The 18,988-nt window shown below is 37.5% G+C and overlaps 2 long non-coding RNA genes across 8 annotated transcripts in view; one reads left to right on the plus strand and one right to left on the minus strand.

The window, feature by feature from the left end:
• Positions 1–11,687, minus strand: part of LOC102654896 — a 29,374-nt gene extending 17,687 nt beyond the window's left edge. The window contains exons 1-3 of one of the 2 annotated variants that reach the window (XR_001704008.2): positions 11,324–11,687; positions 10,974–11,226; positions 10,181–10,586 (exon numbers count right to left, since the gene is read on the minus strand). This is a non-coding gene — a long non-coding RNA (uncharacterized LOC102654896). Of the gene's footprint in view, positions 1–9,529; positions 10,587–10,973; positions 11,227–11,323 lie in introns of those variants that run through there. The other variant, XR_408453.3, reaches the window with a different exon arrangement.
• A 180-nt stretch (positions 11,688–11,867) lies between these two features.
• LOC100576478 lies at positions 11,868–18,986 on the plus strand. Of its 6 annotated transcripts, XR_003305101.1 has the most exons (5): positions 11,878–12,158; positions 12,262–12,664; positions 13,401–17,653; positions 17,739–17,808; positions 17,938–18,986. It is a non-coding gene; the product is annotated as an uncharacterized LOC100576478 (long non-coding RNA). The 6 variants fall into 6 exon arrangements; XR_003305098.1 differs by having other exon boundaries at positions 11,868–11,984; positions 12,064–12,158; positions 13,401–18,021; XR_003305100.1 differs by having other exon boundaries at positions 11,877–12,158; positions 13,401–17,808.
• Positions 18,987–18,988: the final 2 nt, after the last annotated feature.

Here is an 18,988-nt window from a genome sequence, read left to right on the forward strand (position 1 = left end):
TGCCGTATCGCGGCCCACCCTGTACATCCTTTATCGATCGAAAGTCAGCGGGCCTCCTCCCGTTGGCTACGCTCACGACAAAAGGGAAAGGTAACGACAAAAGTCTAGCCCGTGCCGTGAAATACAAAGAGGAAGGCAGCTGGCAGGATTTTTATTCGAGGAGATCTTTGGATCGAGGAGGCAAGAAAGTGTTTTTCAAGTTCGAAGACCTGCAGGCGACTGCAGGACACGAGGAAGAGGGGGAGTTGAAATCAAAAGCCGAAAACCAATGCTGAATTTGCCCCGTATTCACGGCCAAAAATTTGCAGATGGAACCGTGCACACGTAACGGCTGCACAATTCTCTCTCCTCTTTTTTAAACCCATTGCGTCTAAGTTCGAGCCATCCATTTTTTTCCCCCCTTCCTTCCTTCAATCCTTTGATTCGAATTTAGATTTTCGATTTCCAAAGAAAGGATGATGTCGTTATATCAGGTGCAAATTATTAGCTCCATGATAAATTCTGCAATTGAATTTTGAATTAATCAATTGCAAGAAAAGAAAAAGATCAATGTTCGAATGGCAGGGAGGATCCTCGTACGTTATCCTCCCCCTGGCCCCTCTTTCTAGAAAAAAGAAATAATTTCGAACGAAGGAACGTGTAACGTTCCCTAAAGACACGTTACACGTTAAGGGTGATCCCTTAGCATGACAATGAGACATCTGTTTGGCACGAGCTTGCCAAGGGTGCGGAGTCGCCCAGCCAGCCACCCTTAACGAAATCGACCCCCCCCTTCTTTGATAATCTTCGACGAATGACGCAAATGAAGCAAAGGAAACGTTGGAGAGCACGGTGCCAACACCTGGTGCAACGATCCTTGCCTCGATCGGACGCGAGAGTGGAAAGAACCACGTGGAGGAGAAGATGAGGATGATGGCAGAATCGAGGGGTGAGATTTCGGATGTGGAAGAACGTACTTGTTGCTCTTCGAGAAATAAAAGTAATTTTAAGAATGGATATATATATATAAAGAGAGTTGCAAGGATTTAAAGGGATTAAGATGAATTTATTTAGATTTACGGAAATATTTTTCAAAAATTCAAAGATATATATAATAATATGATATGAACGAGCTCGTGCTCGTTTCTCAGAATGAAGGATCTGGAAACGGGAAACTTGTTTGAAGTTACGTAGTCGGATAAGGAAACTGGTCATCAGGTGTACAAAGGGGAGAATTTTTTCAACTCGAAGTTTTTCCATCTTTCGACCGATTTAAAAAAATGGGGAATCACCGACGGTTTTTCCGAGTAGAACGAAGGGCCCCCACGTCCCGGTTTATTTAAAAGTTTAAACGGCTTAAAAGGAGAAGAGGAAGGGGGCCGGAAAGAGGTGAAAAATTAGGATCGACATGCTCGAAATAAAATCGGGATGAATATGAAATAAGTTCTTCGGAAGAAGGGGCCCGTGGAATACATTTGATTTTAAACTATTCGACGGATTCGTTCGAAGTAAAGGAACTTTAAAAACCGTGGAATTTAAAACGAGTTTCCACGAACGAGAAGAAACCTTGGCCATCAGGCTTAGAACGAGTTCCACCGAGATAAGAAATCTGGAATGAGAGACACTCTCTCTCTCTCTCTCTCTCTTTCTATTCTCTCCGGTATGAAATGATACGTTTTTTAAAATTAACTCTTTTTTACTCGACCTTTCATCCTGAATCACAGTTGGATGATAAGAAAAGCGCGAAATTAAAATCCAATCTCTTAAAATTGATCGATAGAGTGAAGAATCCTGGATCACTCAGTTCCAGTGATTTAAAAGTTGAAATTAGAATTATAATGGCGAATAAATAGCAGAAAAAACAGATCAACTATTCAAGCATTTTAAGGAGCAATCGCCTTATACAGTAATTTTCCAATCAAAATTATTGTTATCGAATTAAAAAAATAATTCTTTTTCAGAAGAGACAAGAAGTTTTCAACTAACTTTTTTTTTAAATAAACAAGCAACAATATCCGAATGAACGATTAATCACCTTAACTTCGTCAATTAAAATTATCCATCCTTTAATTGGGCGAAGTGGCATTGGATCGTCTCACTCACGTTGCGAAAGGAACGTGTGTATCCCTCCTTCTCCTCCTTTTCCCTTCCTGTCTATAACGTTGCAAACGAAGAAGTTCCAACACGCAATTAATCAAATTCACGCCATATGGCTACCCCTATGAGCGCCTCCTCATTTCACCCGTTCCAACGAGACTTTCATTGTTTTCATTCCATTCCTTGTTTTTTTAACGCTCGATAATGAACGTCTTCGCGCGAAAGTGAAATCCGACGACCGAGTGGAAAAATCGACGAAGAAATTTGGTTTGGTTTCAAAGGGGAGAAAAAAAAATATATTGGCCAAGGAGGAAAGTGTATAGGCAATGTAATAACGATCGGCTGCGTGGAAACGTGTAATCTGCCCGAGTGCGAGAAATAAAGGAGAAATTTGGGGTTTCGGTAGACCGGAAGTGTTTGCCCTCCTTTTAATTTGAGCGAGCGATTAAGCGACTCCTCGTTTGTTAATAATATTTTTATTGGGATTCTTTCTTTTGTTAAATAAAATTAAAATGTTAGAGTTAAAATCGCTTAGTTATTTATAGTTATTTATTAAGTTAAAATTGCGATTCTCGAGATTTGAACGTTTCTTGTTTTTTTCTTTTTATTTATGAGAATTAAAATTGCGAGAAATGTGTCTTTTTTATTTGCAGATCGAATTGTTGATGCTCGAATTTCAATCGAATCCAAAAATTAACGTCCAATCTGGCTATTAAGAAAAAAAGGAAAAATTGGTAATGAAATGAGAATTAAAATGCTTGAAAATTACGAGAATTGCGAAAAATGTGTCTTTTTTATTTGCAAATGAAATTGTTGATGCTCGAATTTCAATCGAATCCAAAAATTGACGTTTAATCTGGCCATTGAGAAAAAAAGGAAAAATTGATAATGAAATGAGAATTAAAATACTTGAAAATTGCGAGAAATGTGTCTTTTTTATTTGCAAATCGAATTTCAATTGATACTTGTTTAAATAATGAAATACATCGATCGAAGGTTAAATTTAAAGAAAATGTTTCAATTTCAATCGAATCCAAAAATTTAATCTGGCCATTAAGGAAAAAAGGAAAAATTGATATCGTGCTACATGAAATTTTCACAATAACGAGCCCTTAAAACCATGAATGCATGAATTTTTCATGATACATATGTAATTGGAAAGTTATTCCGGCACAATACCAATTAAGGTGTTCACGCTTGGATCCCTTGCAAGCAAATCTGAAGATCGCGCGTATATATAATGGGTTGTATGAAAGGGAAAAAGAGAGAGAAAAAATCTCTCGTTGAATTTTAATTGAACGAAGTCTAAAATTTAAATCGAGGCCGGTGGTGGATTCCCTCGACCACGGTTGACCACCGTATCCGCGCTAATTACATTATCCATCTATTTATCCATCTCAACTTGACGCGGCTAAAAATAATCCCTTGAACGTTGAAGGGATCGAGAAAGGGATGTATCTTGAATTTTTAAAATTTTTTAAAATTCGCTTCACTTTTATTTTTCAAAAAAGGAATTAAAAGATGTATAATAAAATATTTGAACAACGATATCTCTCAAAGTAATGAAATCCAATATCTTTCATTGCACGATTTATTGAACAGAGAAATTCCACTCTTCAGCTTTTCACACGTCGTTCACACGGGATCGAAACGATTAAATTATCGGCGTGAAAAAAGGGAGAAAACGATACGAAACGGAACGCGAGGGAGGCGAGGAGGGAAGATGATTCTTCCCCCTCGTCGATTTCAACCAATGGAAACCGGCGGATTCCTCCCCCTCTTCGACCCCTTCTCGGCGACATTCGAACGGGACACTCGTTAATGAGATAAGCTATGGACAGACAAATCATTAGAGCTGGAAAGTCGGGCCACCCTGTCCCGCTCTGGTCATTCACTCGATCAACCGCTGATCGACGATTTATTATATTCAGAGGCGACCGCAGACGCCGCTTCGATAATTTAATCTTTCCAAGCTTAACGAGCTACGATAAGACGTCGTGAATCGTTTTTCTTTACCCGTGTGGCTATCGTTTCATCGGAACGGAAGTTGCCTGCCTCTATATCGCCTCCCACTCCCCGGATTTTCTTTAAAAATCCCTCCTCACCTACCAATAAAATATATATATATATATATATCAGAACGATACTTATATCCTTCTTTATCTATAATTCCATCCAAACGAATCACTTTCCTCTCCAGAATTCGAATATCAAACTATTTAATGAATATATATATATATATTAAAATTCTTTGTATATCGAGAATTATAGAGAAGGAAGAATCAATCGATGATGATTTCGACTTGGAGGTTGGAGGACGGGATTAAGACGGTGGGGCAGGACGCGTTAAGAATTTAAATGGGCGGAATATTATGCAACTTCACGTGTGCGCGCGAACCATCGCCACCGCTTCCGCGATTTTTCGTCTCCAGACGTGGACGTGACCGCGTGCAGAAAACGAGCCGTGGGGTATATACACGCGGCGGTGTTCAATTCACGTGACGCCGCCGTTGCACACACGCCTGTGCATATCGTCGGGGAATGCGCGATTCGTTACACATTCTTCCATCGTTCTCCTACCCGTCTCCTGTTTCTCCAGCCCGTTCCCTCGTTATGTCGTTTCGTTAATCGTTCGAGAAATAGCGCAACCGTTCGATGTGCCCGTTTCATTAAACGAAAACGATTTCTTTTCCCCCCTTTTTGTATCACTCGCTCCTCCCCCCCTCCTTCTTTCTGGATAATTAAATCGGAATGAAATTTAATTCGTCTCTTTTCTGTAGAGAAAAGGAAAGTAAAATTTACAACGTATCTTTCGAATTATTAATTAATCAATTTCTTCTTTTCTCGAAGGAATTCGTTCGAAGGAAGGAATTGGAAAATTATTTCGATTAAAGTTCATGATTTTAAATAATATGACGGCTTTTTGTAATTGATTAAAAATGCTTGTCGATTAATTTTGATGGTCCACGATTTGAGTTTCAATTTATGTATCGTTGTTTTGATTGAATTTAAGTTAGAGAAATTTTAGGAGAATAATAATTCAAATTAAAATATAGTGTATTCGAGATACAAGATGAGCTTCGATAAATTTTATTATAAGTAATTATGTGTAAATTCAAATAATAACCATGAAAATTCGGTGATTAATTTTCTTCTTTCGAAATCGATTAATCATCTTTCGTAACAGACGTAATAATTAATCACGTCTACGCGATTTTATTCGTTCACCGCGTTCCGCGGGAAATTTAAAATTCCCCTAGTTACCCGCCGAGAATCTCCAAGCGGTTTATACACGCCTGCCAACCTTCCAATTCCATCCTCGTGAATCCCTTCGTGAAAGTATGGGCTAAACGAGCTAACTTATCAATTTTTATTCATCTCTATATGATAAATCGTTAGAACTTTGTACAATAAATGTAAATCTGTTTAATAATTAGAAAACTTTAATTTTAGGAAACACGTTTTTTTATATCACGTTTTCTGCAAATCAGAAATGATTCATCGATCGTGTAACGCGTTTTGACAATTTTAACAAGTTTGATTGGAACGGAATACGATAATAGAAAATTTTAATCGATTCGAGGTTCTTCTTTGTCTCGTGGCTCGATAAAGACAAAAGAAATCGTCGTTGAAATGATTCGCAATATTTCGCCAGCATAATATATCTGTTCCCTCATCTTTATTCAATAGGATGTATACAAAGTGCAACTAACTTATAATTGAATGTAATTTTGTATCTACGATAATAATCTTTTTATGCGTGTACACACCATTATTCGTATAAAAACGTGACTCTTAACAAACAGTTTAAGAGAAATTGTAATCGTGACCGTTTATTTATTTATCAACTTTGATAATTTGGAGAGAGAGAGAGAGAGAGAGAAAAAGAAAGAAAGAAAGACAATCTCGCGAGGACGTTAACCGGGAAGGACGAGATATCGTGGCAAATGCTATTACGAAAAATAATAATCGGGAACGAAGTAACGAAGGTAGAAATCGGTAAATCGTTTTCATCGTTACTTTTCTCCTCCTATTGAATTCCATATCGAGCCGTAACAAGCCATGGCGCCGACCTCTAATCATCCGGAGGGATTTACTGCCTATGAACAGTCACGGAACCAACTAGCAGCCCCTTTTCAACGTTCCTTTCTTTCTCCTCTTTTTCTTCTTTTCCTTCCTGCTAAAGTCAAATTAAACAGAACCTATTTACTTGTACCTCATTAATGTTAGCGCCATAGGTAATAAACAAGTTTAAGTAACGGTTAAAAGACGTAGAGGAATTTATTCGACTCGATGTTTTAACTTGATGTTTGCGATAAAGAAAGTATAAGAACTTAATGTGTTGACAATTTTATTAAAAGAAAAGAAAAGAGAGAGAGAAAAAAAGCCTCGACTCCGTCGAACAATCGATCGCCGTTCGAATTTTTCAAAAAAGAAAGATTGAAAAATTCTTCGAATAATGCGATAAACTTTTAAAAATTATATCAAAGGAAATAACGCGTAGATCGAAGAGGAAATATTGAATTTTTTTCATGTGAAAATGTGAAAATGGGCGCGTTAAATATAAGGTGGATGAACCTCGAGGTGAGGTCGGTTAACCCGAACCTGAGTGAGATTTCTACCTGACTGGGTAGATCAAAGTCGATATAGAGCCCATGTTCTGCCTCATCTACCGTTTGCTGTTCGAGTGTGCGTAGAACTTGAGCGAAGTGAAGGACCTATTCTAGCCGTGCCTCCCATCTCTTTGCAGTACAGCCCAGGTCCTTAGGGAAACGTGAAAGAATGAGCGGTGTACCTGTGAAAGGTACCCAGAACTGGGTAGATGGTATTAGCTTATTTGGCGATAACGGTACCCACAACTCCCTTTGGGAGTTTAGGGAAAAAATTTTGCGCGGGTTTCAATCAACACAAAGGAAGAAATGATGGAGCGTAAAAAAGAGGTTGACGTCGTAATTTATCCCGTCCCGACGAAAGCTGTGAAATCGAGATGGATAATGTTAATTTCCAAGCTCGTGAAAAGCTTTACAATTTCGTCCTCTTTCCACAAATTGCACTCTGTATTATTAGTGCAAAAGATATTATTATTACTTTATTATCAAATTTGTTTCAAATTGTTAATCAAATTGTTTTTCAAATTTCCCGCCAAATCGTTCTTCTTCAAAAATATTAACATCACGGTTAATATCTATTTTTTCCAAATCATCTCACGTCTTCGAATCTGTTCCTTTTTTCGATACGCCTTCGAATTATATTTCCAGCTCCAGTTTATATCCAACCCCGGACGCTTAACGGTTCGAATTTCATTTAAATCTCCCGCGAAATTATCGAAGCTTTCCTTTCGATCAACCGGGATAGGAGGGAAGCGAGGTCGGCAATTTATTAAGCGAGGTTCCAAGGGCAGAATCGTGATGGGGTAATTGCCGGTTATTGATGGCGTGTAAAAGAAATGGCGGAATTCGAACGCCGAAGAAAGAGATAAAGGGAAGAGGAAGGGAGAGGAAGAGACAGACTCGTCGTTTGGGTAACAAAACAAAAGTGTAATGTAATTTTTCGTTCGTTTGTTGGCGTTTCTTTGAAAGGCTAGTAGATTTTTTCGAAATTGGCGCGAAGATGAGGTGCATGGGAGGAGGAATGGGCAAACCAATTTTGCTTGGTTGATGTATCGACGGTGTTGATGGGGCGAGTAAATGGTTAATGGTAATTTGGTTAATTCGCGGTAACTTAATACGGTTATTCGGTTTATGGTTAATTTTCGTTAACTTAATGACCGGCCTCGATTATTTATAACGGTTCGATTCGTATAATACAGATTAATTTATCAAGGAAATTGTTATAGTGTTGAAGCTTTCGATCAAATTCCCTTAAAAACATGTAATCTACATCACAAAAATATCTACAAATATGCTAGAGATCAATTTTATCATTGAATTAATTATTAAAAACCTGATGATACTCTTATTTATTATTCTAACACGTATGAATTAATTACTATTAGAATTCATATATATATAAAAATATATAAATATAAAAGAAATCACGATGGTTAAAGGAGGACGATCGAGCATGAAGAAAGGAAGAGAGAGAGAGATGGGGAAAGGAAGAGAGGTTGCACATCGGTTAACAAGAGAGGAATGAAAGGTCGAGGTTCATCCGTGTTCTCCTCTCTTATATCGCACGCACGTACGCAAGCGGCAAATCGCGGGTTACGAGCCGAAGGAATTCCACGACTACCCCCATTAAGGCCGATCCCCTTTGGCCGGCTGTGCAACAGTGAACGCCGTGCCGACAGAGAGACGAAATCGAAAGGTTGGGGTCAGAGCACAGGGCCCAGATCAGACGTGTACACCCACACGGACCCCGCGAGGAAACACGTTCCGCCCGATTGCCACGCTCTTCTGTGTGAACGTGAACAAGATTTTTCACTGTTGTGTGCATGTATGTACGATATATAGCGTACTTGCACTCCTTAAATCGGATTGTTAGTTTTCGTTTGTGTGGAAAAATGGGGTAAATCTTTTTCTGTGTTTAAAAAAGGAGGTTAAGAGTTTTGTCGTATAGGTTAAGTCAGATTGAATGAAGATTTGTTATTTTACGAACAATGAATCGATCGAGTGATTATTTAATAAATTTAATGATTTTTTGGTTAATACCAAATGCTATTGTTTATAGTTGTAGTCAAAAAATTGTCGAAATTTAAAAAATGAAAGAGTTTGAATTTGACGAACGATAAAATAAATCATATAGATAGAGATCTTTTTGCTGAAATGAACGTTATCTGAATTGGATCAATTAATAACATTGCTAGTAATTAATATCGATCTTTATCGGTAATAGTCATAACGATTTGAAGATAAAAGTGTTAAACGCATGAATCATTGATAATCGTGCACTTCGAATTATAATTATTCGTAACTATTATTCATCATCGAGGCCTTCCAATCTATAAAAGGGAATGGTGCAATTAATATTTTGATTCGCCAAGTAACGAGGCTTTAAGCTTATTAAAATTCTGTATTATGCAATAATGGAGAGCTGGAGAGATTAATCACTGTAATTGTAAATAATTAATGATCACAGCTTTGTAAAAAGAAGATACTTTTTTCGATAATTGTGTTTGATAAAGATGAATAATGTCTATACAAATAAATTATTATTTAAACTTCCCATTCTTATTCCTAAGTTTAAACGTTTTAAATTTTCTTTCTATAATTATTGTTTTCCTCCATATAATCCTCCATATAATTGGCCAATATAATTTTATTTTATTTTATTTTAATACTTTAGTACTTATTAATATTAATATAATATAGTATAGTATAGTATATTAATATAATGTAGTACTATATAATATAATTTAGTACTTATTAATACTAAAATTTCTCAATTTGATTCTCGACAAATTGTTTTTGTTATAAATGAAAGAATTTGTAAGGATAAAAATATGTACATATTATTTTAAAACTTTATTATTAATATCTAATTCAATTCCTTTCATTTCAATCATCAACCAAAAAGCTAACATCTAAAGATAGAAAAACTATCTTATTATAAACATATATAACATCCGTTAAATAATTCCAGGTAATTAACAATCTTGCGCTTGCATAATTCACCAAATCGAAAGCCAAGCTCGTTCCCACTCAAAAATCTCAACCCTTCCCATCCCAAATCTGCTCGGATCCGCGCGTGACGGTTGGACGCGCACGTTGATCCGAAAACGCGATTCCGACTTGTTTCATCATCGTCGTGGACGCAAGGTCGTCGGTACGGAGGAAAATACCAGGCCAACGACACGATTCGATTGGTAGCCGGGGCCAGGAGGGGCCGCCCGACTAGCGGAATGAATGCAACAAGAAGGCGACACCGAGAGCGAAACCGACATCGAAACGCGGCAACCGAACCCAACCGACCGATTCGAACGCCACCTCTTAGCAATAACGACAACGACAACGACGACAACAATAACAACAATAACAACAACAATAACAACAAGAGCGAGCAGCCAAGAATCTTTGGCGGCGGCAGGAGGACGGAACAACGAGCGATCACGAGGAGAGTGCGAAAGCACGAGCTGAGCTGAGCCGACAATGCGGCAGGTACCTACCCCGCAGGCATTCCATCAAGATGCTATCGAAAGTGGCCGACCGCGAGGGTCTGTCCGGCGGGAGGGGAGGCTCTGAACAGGAACACGAGCGACAAAGAGGAAACGCTGGACGAGAGGAGGCCACCGAGAGATATTAAAGGATGCTGAGCCGCCGACCGATGGAGAAGGAGGCATCCTATGGCGTGGTGGGTCCCAAGACACTGAGGATCGGGCCTGCGAACACCCGAACAGGCCCGGGCCTTTCTTTCATGCCTTCTTCTTCTTCTTCTTCTTCTTCTTCTTCTTCTTCTTCTTCTTCTTCTTCTTCTTCATCTTCCTCCTCTTCTTCTTCGTCGTCATCGTCGTCGTCGTCGTCTTTGGCTGCTCGTTTACTTCTTCCTTCATTGCAATTGCACGCATGAACATCCTTCAAAACGTAATTGGTATACATATATATTTTTTGGTTTAGTATGGAAGAGGATAGATTTGTAGAATTATTATTGCATAAATGTATATAGTTTGTTTTTTTCTAATTTTTTAATTTGTCGTTGAAGATTGGCTTGTTATTAGATTTATTATTAGAAAGAATCATTAATCAATGATTCAACCGTTTATATATTTAAATACAAGATATAAATTGTTGAGATTTTAGAATTCAAGATTGTGGATTTGTAGAATTGTAGATAAATACACATTTTCAAATTTTTATAGGCATTGTGTAGACATTGAATATAAAAAAGTTTTATTTCGTTTCTGTCTTGTTGGATTTATGCGGTTTGAGGTTATGAATTTGTAGAATTGTTACTCGGTTTACCTCTGTTTATGTAGAAGTGAGTATCTTAGTATGGAAGAGATTGCTTTTGAAAGTTTTTGTGTTTTTAGATTGTATTTGTAGATTTTCAAACATGTATATCTTTTCGTTTATTTTCGTTTATCTTAAGTGATCGTTTATCTTAAAAAGTTCGTTTGGCTTCCGTGAATTCCGTGAAAACAACTGTTTTGCGTTTTATCAGCTCGACATATGTTCTATATTTCTTCTATTTATGTAGATATTAAGCGTAGAAAATCTAAAAATTAAATTATTTTTAGGATTAGAGAGAAAATCAAAAATTATTCACACGTAGAATCATTTCCTGTAACACATTCCAAAGAAAAATTTTTCACCTGTCACGATTCTTCAAACTTCCAATATGGATACCTTTATCAATTATGACAAGTAATCTCATCTAAAAATTCTGCTCACCTAAACAACACTTCCCGCTGAAACCTATTCACCACACCTATAACCACTCCCCAAAAATTCCTCACTAACCGTGCACACCTCCAAATCCCAACCTTGCCTCACCACCATCTTCCACTTTTATTCTTACCCGAAAAGAATGCGACTAAAAAACTTCGCCAAATCCTCCCATTCGATACCCTATCGAATCGTTCGATTCTAAAACTTCGATCAATCGATAATAATCATCGTATCGAAATAATCTCGCAGAATCTTTCTTCTCGAAACTTTATAAAATTTTTTCATTATCGAAAATCTACATAATCGATTAACATTACATCGCATTGCCAACGTATTTCTTCTCAAAACTTTTTAAAATTTATTTACTATCGAAAATCTGTACAATCAAACATTGTATCATATTGCTAACGTGTTTCGTTTTTCACATACGACAGGTGGCGCTTCATGAGCGTGCCAGAGCGCATGTGTCATACCGCATCCATATTGCTTATTCGTGAATTGTTCGTGAAACATGATCGCCAGCCAGTGTGGACACTTCAGCAAATAAGTTACAACGAATTCGTCTGCGAACAACGAACAGCGTTGGTAATATATCAAACTAAATTCACATTACTGTTCGCGAATTATTCTTAACAATTCGTAAACTACGTTTCGAACACCGAAGGACACCATTTTCGAGCGAGTTCGTCAATTGTTTACGGATGAATACACACCTTCAAAGAATCTTATACGCAAATTCAGAACGTATTTGAACATCAAGTAAGTGTTTTAACGAATTTAATGCTACATTTATACTGATTAGAGCGTAATAAATATTCACGAGATACTATGAAGTTATTCATTCGACGAATAATTTTCACAGCATTATTTGCTGGCCAATCGTTGAACGCTATTGGCTGTTCGCAAGAATATCCACACTACGTAATTTACAAACTTGTGAGCAGCGATCGTACAGTCACATACACGTTCACGAACGACTCTCAAAACCAATGTAGACGTAGCATCAAAACGTGTTACATAGCAATATAGTCGGTTGCATTAAAATACACTACATTTCTACTTCGATGGAAGGAAATACGCGACCATACAACACGTATAAAACACGCTCGTGTATCCCTGGCCTAAGGGGTCGTCGCACACAGCGGGTTTCCGCGGTTTTTAAAGGGCAGCGCTTATTACACAGATTGGATTAAAGGTCTGGAGTCTCATGGACGGTGAGAGAGAGAGAAAGAAAGAAAAGCAGGATAGGAGAAAGGGAGAGAAAGGTGAGTGGTAGGCGGTGGTTGCGGGAGGCGGTTAAGCGAAAGGGGTGGGGAAGGTGGTTTAGCTTGAGACAAGAAGAAGGAGGGAAAGGTATGCGGCTGGTGGTTGTACGCTTGTGTTTGTAAATGTCTATATATGTATTGGAGTGCGTGTGCACCTGAATACACTGGCACAGAAGTAGCCGAGAGAACCGGCGGCCCACCTTCACAAGGTGATTCACTGCGATCCCAACGTGCTGTGCTCGACCATTACATATATACTCGCGATTCATCGCAGAAACGTTCGAGATGCTTCGACATTGTACACTACCGTAATCTTGTTGTTTATATACATCTTGTGCTTGTGCCTTAGTCTCCATTTGTGTATGTCTAGATGTATGTCTAGATAGACATTAGATTGATTATGAATGATGTTTCTATCTCCTTTTATATTCAATTATTTTGATATTTTTTAGTTCTTAGTGGATTTTTATCTTTGATATTTGATAAAAATTTTGATTTCTTATATTTTGAATCTTATAGAATATATATAGTAGCACTTCTTGATCATTTTTAACTGAAAATGTATATAAATTGTCGTTTAAAAGAAATTATCAATATTTCACATACATTCTATTACAAACAAACGTTATGTTTAGAATGAACTTATATAAGAATTTCAAGTCCAATAATGAAATTTAATTGCACAACAATATAAGAAGTCATCCTTCGTATTTAAATCGATAAATCAACTTTACAGGAGGTAAAATTGAAGGAGAACGTTACGTCGAGAAGAACTTGTTATTAGAGGAACGTTGGAGAGTCGAAAGAGGGAAGATGTGTGATCCTGGTTGCAAGTTTATGCTACGGAATGCATTCTATCGAATGGTTGGTAGAAAGATGATGATCGGAGATGGAATTAGAGATAATTATTACAGGTGAGGTTATGGTCAGTCATGGAAACAGGTGAATCGTTAATAGTTGAATATTACTTTTATAAGAATAGCCTTATAATCTAATAATAACAAAAATTCGTTCGTTACTTATTTATAATTCCATACACATCTTCATTTTTAGTTCCAATTTTTAAAAAGTGAATATTTGTCAAAATATTTAAGAGAAACACGAGTCATAAACAAGAATCTTTATCGATCGGAGAAGAGATACGACAAAAACAAAATGATAAAAGCTTGACACATTCAAAAAATTTACATGAAAAAATATTATCAGGAATAACTAATATTTAACCAAGATCTGTATGCATGCATCCGCGTTACGATTGAAATTTTCATTCACGATTCGATCCAGCAAAATATCCTTCTCTCCCGTCTCTGTTCCCCATTCACAAAAATCCCTTCGATCCATCCATTCCTCTCTTGGTCCCCGAATTTCATTAAATCCACCCAATTGGGCCATATTTATCGAACGATCGCGATAATTCTCATTTTCTACCTTGTTTGCCTCATCTTGCAAAACGAAAGAGGGAACTTTACCCGATATCCCTCTCGTGTCATCCTTCTCGGGTCCAGGGGAGGGGGGATCGAGAAACGGTTGGCCCGTGTTTACAGTTGACTCGTATAAGCCCTCGTTTGCCAATGTTGCACCGCGAAACGAATGAATGTGTCGGCGTCCGAAGCGACGACGCAATAGGAACCGCCCGAGGCGTGTCGGTGCACCCTTGCAAAAGGCTCTCAATCGCAAGAATGCAAAGGCCAACCGGTCCCCGCTCGATCAGAATTTTCGGCCGTGCCCGTGCCCGTGCAAACCTCGCCTTTAAAATAGTCTACTTTATTGTCGGACGCGTGAGAAAATCCGACTTTTACGAGTCGATGATGCGCCAGTCGATCTTGCCTCCTTTAATATCGCGTTGCGTGAAAATTGATCGGTGCTGCCACGTTTGCACGGGTTTTTGGGGAATGAAGTTGTTTAAGATACGTCGAGTAAAGAAGAGAGAGAGAGAGAAAGAGATTGAGCTTAATCTTCATTTGTAATTCCAGATAGAAATTGAGATTGGGGAGATCTTGATGGTTTCAAGTGGAATTATTTAGAATACATGGAATAATATAAATTGGGAATATTGGGATTTGGGAATTGATTTGATAATGCCAAGTTTGTACAGATTTGTTTGAAATGAAGTTATTTTTTTCTCTTAATAGATTTTCATGGATCAAAGAAACAATTGAACTTAATTTTCATTTGTCACTTGGGAGAATATTCTAAAAAGCTAATGACTTTCTCGAATATTCCCAATAAATATTTTATTTAAAGATTGAGCTTAATCTTCATTTGTAATTCCACGTTTCCAGATGGAAATTGAGATTTGGAAGGTTCTTGATGGTTTCAAGTGGAATTATTTAGAATACATGGAATAATATAAATTGGATTTGGGAATTGATTTGATAATGCCAAGTTTGTACAGATTTGTTTAAAATGAAGTTATTTCTTTTTAATAGATTTTCATGGATCAAAGAAACAATTGAACTTAATTTTCATTTGTCACTTAGGAGAATATTCTAAAAAGCTAACGACTTTCTTTTTTTTCTTAAATCAATAATTCTCGGCATCAATCTCGAATATTCCCCAATAAATATTTTATTTAAAGATTGAGCTTAATCTTCATTTGTAATTCCACGTTTTCAGATGGAAATTGAGATTTGGAAGGTTCTTGATGGTTTCAAGTGGAATTATTTAGAATACATGGAATAATATAAATTGGATTTGGGAATTGATTTGATAATGCCGAGTTTGTATGGATTTGTTTGAAATGAAGTTATTTCTTTTTAATAGATTTTCATGGATCAAAGAAACAATTGAACTTAATTTTCATTTGTCACTTAGGAGAATATTCTAAAAAGCTAACGACTTTCTTTTTTTTCTTAAATCAACAATTCTCAGCATCAATCTCGAATAAATCCCCAATAAATATTTTATTTCCACTCGAATAATAATCGACAGCTCTAAACAACATCGATCGGTCTTAAGCGTAATAAAGGAAACAAAAACGAGTGTACAAAAGCTTAAGAATAATCGAGGGTGGCGGAAGAGGAGATTCAAGAATTCGCATAAATTTGTCCGCATTCTGCGCGCGGTCCTCTGGGCAGCGCGAGGCAATATTTTTCCGGGGCGAAAGGTGGTGGAGGGAAAAAAAAAAAAAAATGAAGAAAAACGAAGGACTGAAACGACGACGAGTCGGAAACGTCGAGATATATATTTCGCCCCCGGATCTCAATAAAGCAACGGCCAATGCGATTCTTTCTCCTTTTTTTTTTTTCCTTTCCACCTTTTCCTCTCCCTTCCTCTTTCATCTTCCTTCTCTCTTTTTTTTCCTTCGCTCTCTCTCTCTCTCTCTCTCTCTCTCTCTCTCTCTCCTCTCGAAAAGTAATCGGTAATCCCTGCAAGAGGAGGGCACTAACGAGAATTAATACCGAGCGGAGTGTTTGTTTTGTGACTCGGCAGCCGGGCTTTTAAAGATCCGAGTCGCACATGGGAATCAGTTCGCGAAGCCACGTCTGAATAAATTAAATCCTTACCAGGAATTCACTAACGACCTGTACCTCTCTCTCTCTCCCCGGCTACACCACACATCTCTTAATGCATGTTCTATGGGCCTCCTCCTCCTCCCCCTCGGATTTTTATTTTACGCGTATTCTTTATTCATTTTTTTTTCTCTCTCTCTCTCTCTCTCCTTCTTTTTCTGTTTTTTTTTTCTTCTTTTCCAGATCGGAAGGACTGTTTTGTCTCGGCGCGTTACACACAATAAGGAGGGAACGGAGCGCACAGGAGTGAAATTGTTTTTTGCTAGTCATGACTTCTAATAAGGAACAAAAGCGGCCCTTTACCTTGCACGGCATTGATATTTGAATTTTTTGATCGATCGCCCTCCTCCCCCCTTCCCTTCCCCGCTGCCATGAATTAATCGTGAATCGATTGTTGATTCTTTTTCGCATTTCTGTTTTCCATCCGCGAAAATAGAAATATCTAACGAATTTTTTTAATAAAAATTACGATTATACGCCTTCCTCGTCCAATTTTTATCCCCTGATATGATATTCTTCTTGAATCGAGAAGAGAAATTATTTAAGAAAAGATAAATTTTAAATCCGTTTGTTCTCGAATATATCTCGAATCGTACAATTTTTCAATTAGAATTTATAAATTGGCGCGCAAGTCTCATTTTGTCATTGCACTCCACCTGGTATCGTCAATGACGAGTGTGCAAAGCGCGTTCACGCAACAATCCCTCTTTCCGTTAAAGAGTTAAATTGTAAATTTAAAAATTGAAAATTAAAATTTTTCTAATACTAATATACAATTAAAATTATTATAGTTTAAAATATAAAACATTAGATTGCAAATTTAAAGATTAATTTTTGATTATAATAATTTAGATGAAGTTTAATACAAGAAAAAATATAGATACATTAAATGATAGTAATATAAGTGCAAAATAGCTATGATATATATATATTTATTATCTTTGTCATTAAGAAAATTATTTTTATAAAAATTTATTTTTAAGAATACATATTTTAAAATTCCACTCCAAACCTGGAATGTTTGTTCGCGGCGAAAGTTCCCCCTTCCCCCCTTAATTTCGGCCCAGACTTCTTCCCTTCGATTCGATCTCCTAGCGAGAGGAGATTTTCTTGGCAAAGAAAATCTTTCCATTCCGTTCCTTGTTGAATTTATTTGCGTCAGAGGGAGAAGAAATTTTTTCAAGCTGCATGGACGATTCACTTCGACAAAGGATAACGTAAAAACGTTAGATAAGAAAGGAAGGATGCGTCGATAGAAATTTATTTGCGTCAGAGGGAGAAGAAATTTTTTCAAGTTGGAATTCGATAGACGATTCACTTTGACGGAGGATAACGTAAAAACGTATCACGTTAGATAAGAAAGGAAGGAGAGATTATGGAGGATAGAAATTTTAGGATGGATTAACGAGGGATACCGTTAATGCACGAAGGTATAACTGTGCGCCATTTTGGAGCGAGCCACTTATTTATATGACAGGTATATAATTGTACACATGTGCACGGTTTCCTCGTTTTTTGGACACGGGAATAATTAATCAGAACAAGGTGTATCATTTTTCAAGGTGATCAGCTCGGCGAGAAGCAACATTGGCGATGTTATGCCATGTGAACCGCGTTCCTTTCGAACGTACGGTATGAAAAAGCGTTCCTTTCGTTCGCGCGATTATATTCCCTCGATAATATATTTAAATCGAAAATCATCGCACCTTTCTTTGCTACAAATTTAACAACGATACAAAGTAATCATCGTTCCTTTTGCAGACGATAAAAGATAAACGTTATTAAATTATAAATCGAGCGAAGATCAATATACACAAGGGATATGAATATTTTTAATATCGATTCGAGAAAAAGAAATGTCACGAATCTCTCGACGCGCTTACGCGTAAACAAAAGAATGGATTATGAAACGTTAACGCTGAACAATAAACGGCGAATCAAAAGGAAAAGAAAAATATATTACCCGGGATAAAAATCATCCTTCCTTCTTATCGAATTAAGAGAAAGGGAAAAAAGGAAGAGAGAAATCGTCCGCCCACTCGCAATTCCCATTACAATTTCTTAATGACGCGTATTCATACGAAAGCAGACTCACTGTCTCTGGACCGGGCGCAGACGGTGATAATTATCACCGTGAGAAACGTCATGTATCACCTAAGGCGAGCCACCTTGCGAGAGATGGTGCCGATGCTGATGTTGGCCTGATGGCGGTGGTTGGTTGGGCTGTTTTCAAAAGGGCCTCCTCCATCCTCGCGAGGAACAAGGATAAAGAGAGAGAGAGAGAGAGGGAGAGAGGGAACGGTTGGATTTCGACGAAGGAAGGCACGAGGAGGAATTTGATTTACGCATCGGTTCGTTCGAGTGGATGTGTATTGTGCGAGAAAACATTGTGATGCATTGTGGGATGACTGTCGGGGGGGAGGATATATAAGGTCTTAATTACCGCGTGTGCCATATTGACGCGCCTTGTATCCTGGTATGACCGGCCGTTTTCAACGAATTGCGAAAAGTCACCGGCGGTGAATGGTCAAACAATGAGGTTGCGGAAAGTTTTTGAACCAACCACCCGTTGAAAAGATGATTGGTTAAAATTTCGTGTTAAAGTTGAAATGTGGCTTTATGTTACGATCGTTTAAAATTTTCTTTAAATTTTAGTATGATTCGGGATGAAGATGGTTTTTTATAAAATATTTCAATGATCGTTTCCTTTGTAATTGCAAAGTATTAATTGTGGAATTAGAATTGGATGCAAGGATGACATGGAAGGAATTGAAATGATTTTTAGAGAATATATTTTATGTGATTATATATT

The sequence above is a fragment of the Apis mellifera genome, linkage group LG8 (assembly GCF_003254395.2).
Source record: "Apis mellifera strain DH4 linkage group LG8, Amel_HAv3.1, whole genome shotgun sequence".
In the NCBI taxonomy this organism is placed as follows: Eukaryota; Metazoa; Arthropoda; class Insecta; order Hymenoptera; family Apidae; genus Apis; species Apis mellifera.